This window comes from Phoenix dactylifera, chromosome 1 (genome assembly GCF_009389715.1).
Source record: "Phoenix dactylifera cultivar Barhee BC4 chromosome 1, palm_55x_up_171113_PBpolish2nd_filt_p, whole genome shotgun sequence".
Taxonomy (NCBI): domain Eukaryota; kingdom Viridiplantae; phylum Streptophyta; class Magnoliopsida; order Arecales; family Arecaceae; genus Phoenix; species Phoenix dactylifera.
In genome coordinates, this window is record NC_052392.1 from 30,731,702 (window position 1) to 30,738,122 (window position 6,421).

A 6,421-nucleotide genomic window follows, 5' to 3' on the forward strand; every position below is an offset into this window, starting at 1 on the left:
GATTGAGCATTTACTTTTTTAAAAAAGTTGTGTGAAATATCTTTTATACTCTTAAGGATAGTTTTGGAGAAAGAAAAGATCTCAATTTTCGACTGGTAGAAAAGTAGCTTTTCCAGGCCCCTCTTGAGTTTTTCATTTTTATGAAAGATAAGAATCTTATTTTCATAGGAATACTACTTTTCCGTCTTTTTTTTAAAAAAAACTTCAACTAAATAAGTGGCTTTTCTTCGTTTTTCGTTGACCACATTTTTCATCTTTCTTTCCCTACGAACCAAACGAGTCCTTCCCTATTATATTTTGATCCAAATATTATAATGATTAATGTAATAACTATAAAGTTCAGGGATAATTTGGTCTTATAAATAGCCTCTCGACAGGCTTTGAAAAATCCTTTTAGGAAGAAGCTCTAAATTAGAGCTTTTGCCAAGTAGAGATTTTTTAACTTCTAGGAGGATAAAAAAATTGTTTCGGGGTTTTTACCAAATACACATATATAGGCTAGAAGTACTTTTCGGGCTTCCCTTCAAAAGATATTCCAAAGAAGGACTTAGCATCAAGGAAGAAATTGTTGCTCACAATGGGACTCTTACTTCGAATTTCTTTGTTTTGTGCTAAAATGACACCTTCTAAGCCACCTAAATTGCCTAGTTGATCACCTAGATCGCCAAAGTATTCTATGACAAGAATATAGGTGCCTGATATTCCAAGGTGGCAATCCATGATTTTGACCATCAACCCAACTTGCAACTATCCTGAATTAACCAGATTCAAATTATATAAAAACAAGTTCGGATCATAAACATGTTAGTCTGACTTGACCCATTTATTAAAAAGGCTAGTTTTAGATTTAGAGTCCGAAACCATCTAAGTATTGATCCATCTAATAGTTGCCTCAAGTCAATATAATTACAATCTGACCCATTTAAGATTCATTTATTTGATTTATTTATTCAGTGGGTTAGGAAGGCTATGATGTGTTACTTATTTAATAAATATGTTGGATTATGTTATGGATTTTTGGCTTGTCTACGAAATAGGTGGGGCTCGTATTAACATATTTTTAGTCCCACTAGTATTTGATCCATATTTGATCCAATCCTTTAATTTACTTCTATAAATAATTTAAGAATAAAGGGTATATTTGCCATTATAGAATTTCATATACTATAAAAATACGACATTTCAATGTACGACCATCATTGGACCTATTAGATTTGCTTCTAATTTTTTCATTTCCAAAGTGTGATTTTAGTGGTGGGATGGATATAATCACAAGCATAACCTTTCATTCTATACAGTGGTTAAAAAACTTTATTTTATTTTTTCTTTTCCGACTAGGAGTCTAAGCAACCACTCTGCCGTGAAAACTTAAAAAATTGACTCATTTAGTAAGATGAGCATCTTTAGAATTTTTTTTTTGTATAATATTGTGGATCCTCTTATATTTACAAAAACAAAATACCCAAGAAGGCTGTAAATCCAGAATTTGGTTAGACCCAAAATGCCAACTTTTCTCTTTTAAAACCATTTTTGGGAGCATTTTAGAGACAACATTTTTCTTATAATAAAAATTTTAGAAGCATGTTTGCGCGATAGAGCTAGATATTCCATCAGTTTGGTTAGGAGAGTCTCATTTGCAATCTGATTTTTAAAAAAAATTGAAAATATACGCATCTTTCAAAATTTAATTCTGACACTTAAAAAATACAAATCGAATCCCATCATAAAAAATATTTTTTAAATATATTTATATAATTAATTAATTTTTCACATTTCTCTTCTTGCTCTATTGATGGGCCCTACTGACGATGCTGCCGTGGCTTTTTTGGCCGAGTCAGGCTGTCATCACCTGGATGTCTTGGAGGAGGAGCTGCGTACGAGATGGGATGAAACAAAATCAGTGCTTTTGATGCGATCTATTTTTGTATCAGCTGGAAGTAAAAGTTAAAAATCACCAAAGCATATAATCGTTTCTCTCTACACACACAAACATATATAATGTGATCATCAAATTGATTGACCTATAATTAATTGTGGAGTTGATAATTTTATTAATCAAGGAGCTAATATTGAGTGTGAAGTCTACATAACAATTATTCATAGTTTCAAAAGATATTTATATCAGCTTTAACTTGCATCCTTCTCGTTTTTTCTTAGTATATCAATTGATGGAGTCTCCCTAGATTGAATTGGAAAGCATAATCACATTTCTTTTAAGATCAGGATCATATTACTTCATTTTAAATTTCTTGAAAAAGCATAGTTAATCTTAAGGTATAACTCATAGTTAAACTAATCGACTTTTTTTTAAATAAAAAAAAAGTAGTCTAGGCTGATGGAGCCACCTTCATGAAAGCTTCTGCCTAAGTCCTTTTCTGTTCATAGGCCTTTAGTTCTTTTTTAAGACAAGAACAAATGCCATGATCTACTTATGTTAGAGAGTTAATTTCAAAATTCAAAGCAAACTAGTGTAATGAGTCACTAATCTAGACAATTAGGAGTGTGACAATTCACTCCTATGGGCCATTCGCACCCCAGCAAATCATACACAAGCACATGCAAAGGACTCTGCTATGGGTCACTGGTGTAAAATTCCATGTGACACAAAGTAAGTTGCCTCCTCTTTTTGTACCTTACAGAACTTGGCTTGAATGAGAGCCAATGACAAAGTAATGTGGCGAAACTTAGCAACTATAGATGCATTTCGAAACCACGGCTGACCATAAATAGTTTGGATAAGGCTCGATAGTTACAATTATGGTTATGTATTTCAAGCCATGCCAACTATGCCACCCTTTTGCAATCATAGATGATAAATCTCGGTCATCCATCTCATCAATTATGGCGATCAGTTGCAATTGAGTTATTAATTGCAAAAAAAATATATGATTATTTTTTCGTAACTCGAAAGATGAAGAGAACCCTTAGAAATCATCTCTTTTACTACATAAGCATCCAAACAGATGAATAACACTAGGAGTTACAACCTTTCATACAGTGAATTGGTCTTGGTGTTGCCTTACATAAGCCAGTAGGCCTTTCTTTCTTCTAAACTTTGTCTACTTTTCACACCGAAGCAGATCAAATATTTGGACTAATCTAGCTCATCAACGTGACAACTCTTGGAGTTCCCCTCCTCATTCATTTGAATCCAATAGACCCCTTCTTGTTCTGTGATGTTCAGAGGCAAGTTACACTTATAAGCTTCATCTTCTTGAGGAAAATATAAGCCAATAGTCGATATCCAAAGATCACAGCTATCATGGCCTCTGCCTCCATTCCTCCATTATGCAGTTGAAGTCCTTCAATAAAAGTCGAGTCACAGGGACTATATCCGAAATGGCTAAGACTGAGGCAACTATACCGAATCTTGAGAAGTAATCTATATGTATGATAGTTAATAGACAAGCAGCGTATCCATGACATGAAGAATAGAACCCTCTACAATCACAAGAGCAAATAAACAAATACTATCATAATAGCACAATTTATCGTCTCATATAAGACGACTAGGTTATAGATATTGACGAAGGCATTGTTGACTAGGATGAGGTTGATGTACCTGCACAAAGAACCAACCAGCTAACATAAATGTGATAATGATCACAGAAGCTAGTGTTGTTGATTTCTTGACATCCATTAGAGCTGCACCGATCACAGAAGTAATTACACTAGAAAATCTAGTTCACAAGTCAATAAAGTTTGCAGTTGTAAAAGCATGTCATGGCAGTGTGGTAATCTACAACACTATGCATTTACTTTGCCATCTTTAAGTTATGATGCGGACTTGCATTTTATGAATCACCATTTCTTTTATAAATACATCGATAACCACGTCACGAATTGGATCCTATTTCCTAAGCTGTTGTGAATTGACTATTTTTTCCTCAAAAAATATTGTTTTCCTTCTTATATGGTGAAAAGGTTCCATGTACTTAGGATGCAAGGCCATAAACATGTGAAGGTTTGTGACTGATTGTATTATCGACAGTGATAATAACAAGAAGCATGGATATATTTTGTTTTAGAGTTGATCACTTGCAGTTGCAGGAGATTGGTTTTAAAGATGATCATGCAAGGAAGCGTGCAACATTTTAGCATCAAGCAAGCTCATTTGGCACAACATTTAGTTTCATGTTTCCTAATCATAAAGAATGATCAGAATAAGATACCTGAGCAGCTAAATGCTTAGGAATATTGTCAGAATACTTTGTAAAAGCACTGTGAAGTCTGGTTTCAAGCCCACCATGAAGTAGACAATCAGCAAGAACACTGTAGGCAAGATGAGATCCAGTGGTAGATCACTCATGTTTCTAGCCATGAAGTACGCACTAAGCTTGTACATGTTTACAGATCTCTCTTTGGCAAGCATTGCTCTTTCTTGGGGAAATGTAAATATAGCTGTGAATACTGGGAAAAAGCCCCAAAAAATGGCAATGAAGAACAGAAGTCCTGCCTGCAGTATTTTACCAAGGCATGATGAAGAAATATATGCACTAATGAATGATTTTGACTGCCAACTTGTTCATGGAACAGATGCCTACCTGATCTTGAATCTTCTTTGGAGTAGCAGACCGCCACCATAGCAATCCAACTAGTACTGCAGTTGCCAAGACTTGGGTTACTCGAATCCAGCTTAAGTAATCATGGCGCCTCTGTTTCAAGCCTCGCCAGAAGAGAATGTAGTACTGCTGCCACCAAGTAGTCCCAGAATCCTTCAGGCTTGAACCTACTTGCATCTCCCATTTAGCGTCAATTGGCACAGGTTTTAGAAGCTTCTGCTTCTCTATCTGTGCAACTCTGGTTTCACAGGCATCCAAAAAGGACTGCAGTGCACATTTGAAGCAAGTCACAAAGCTTAAAAGAAAGCTTGGTCAGTGTAGAAAAGAATGAACGTTGTCACGAGTTATTCACTTCATGGATGTCCACAGGAGACGGCCTTTGTTCTTGGTGCTTGATTTCTTGACTTCCATGTAAAAACTTATCCTTTCACTCTGATGGTATTGATTTATCATTCATGTTACCATTGGCTACATCAATTAGAAACTCTGCCGGGTTCATTGCTATGATGGGAGAGCAACCAAATGAGAAGTACAGCATTGCTTCCGATGCTTTTCCAACATTCAAGGAACTGCATATGTCTAAGAGAATTAGCTTGTCAAACTTATTGAACAGTCTGCTTGATGGCTGGTGCATTGTAGTAACCACTGTCTTTCCAGTCTACAAAGTTGTGATTAAAATTAGCAATGGATCGATGGTTTTTAATCGTGAAGACCAGATGTTGTGTAGCATCTGAGTAATTTGGAGCGCTGTTGTCGAATCAAGACCAGATGTTGGTTCATCTAGAAAAAGAAGTGAAGGATCGAGTAGGATTTCATTTCCAATACAGTCTTGCTCTCTCACCACCAGAAATTCCTCTCAGCATGTTTGGCCTGCCTACCTACAGCTTATAAATTCCATACTATCCATATAGAAGTGTAAAGCAATTGCATGCAGATGAGCTAATAGTTAAATCATATGCATCTGTTACAGCATCTGAAAATAAAGGAAAATAAAATGACAAGACCAATCACTAGAGAAAACGGATATAAAACTGCTTGAAGGCATTTTTTTTCTTCTACGAGAAATGGTGAAAGTCCCACTCATCCTACAATTACCTAGGTCTAGATTTTTAGAGATACACTTCCAAAGAATTGAACCCAGAACCTCATATTAAATGTCTGTTTCATGCATTTTAAGATCCTAGCACTGATGCTAGTTTTTTAACATATATTAAAAGGAAGTATGATGCATTAAACACTACCTAAAGCCAAGGTGGGAGGGAAACAAAGTGATTGAATAGAGGTGTCTTGTATGTATGACAATCATTCTCTTGAAAAGGGAAAAAAGGTGTTATGATACAGATTTGCTAGTTGTAAATATCTTAACTGATAATTGTAACCAAAAACACTTTAGCATCTGACATTATACTTTGAAGCCCTAGAAAAGTTATTAGTACTATAAGACTTTAGCAGTTGTTATAGTTACATGTACTAACTAATTTGGTTCCTTGTATTAAAAGGTTAAACATTTGCTACTCGAGGGCCTATAATCCTTGTATGTAAAATGTACTATGAAAGCTCCTTTACTACGTAATTTTTTCTTGTGGCCGATAAAAAGCCAGCATAACATTGATCAATTGATCACATTTGTAAATGGCTATTCCTTTTCCATTTCTCAACCCCTCCCTCTGAAATTGACACAATGGAGTTACCCAACTGCAAAGATATATTGTAAACCTTTGGTACTCACAGGATCGAGACAACAAACCAACCGATCCTTTGCTTACGCACAATCATTTTTGTATGATTGGTACTGTGATCTTTAACACATAAATCATATTTTCCCATACATCTATCGCCAACGGTTAAGGACTTGTTCT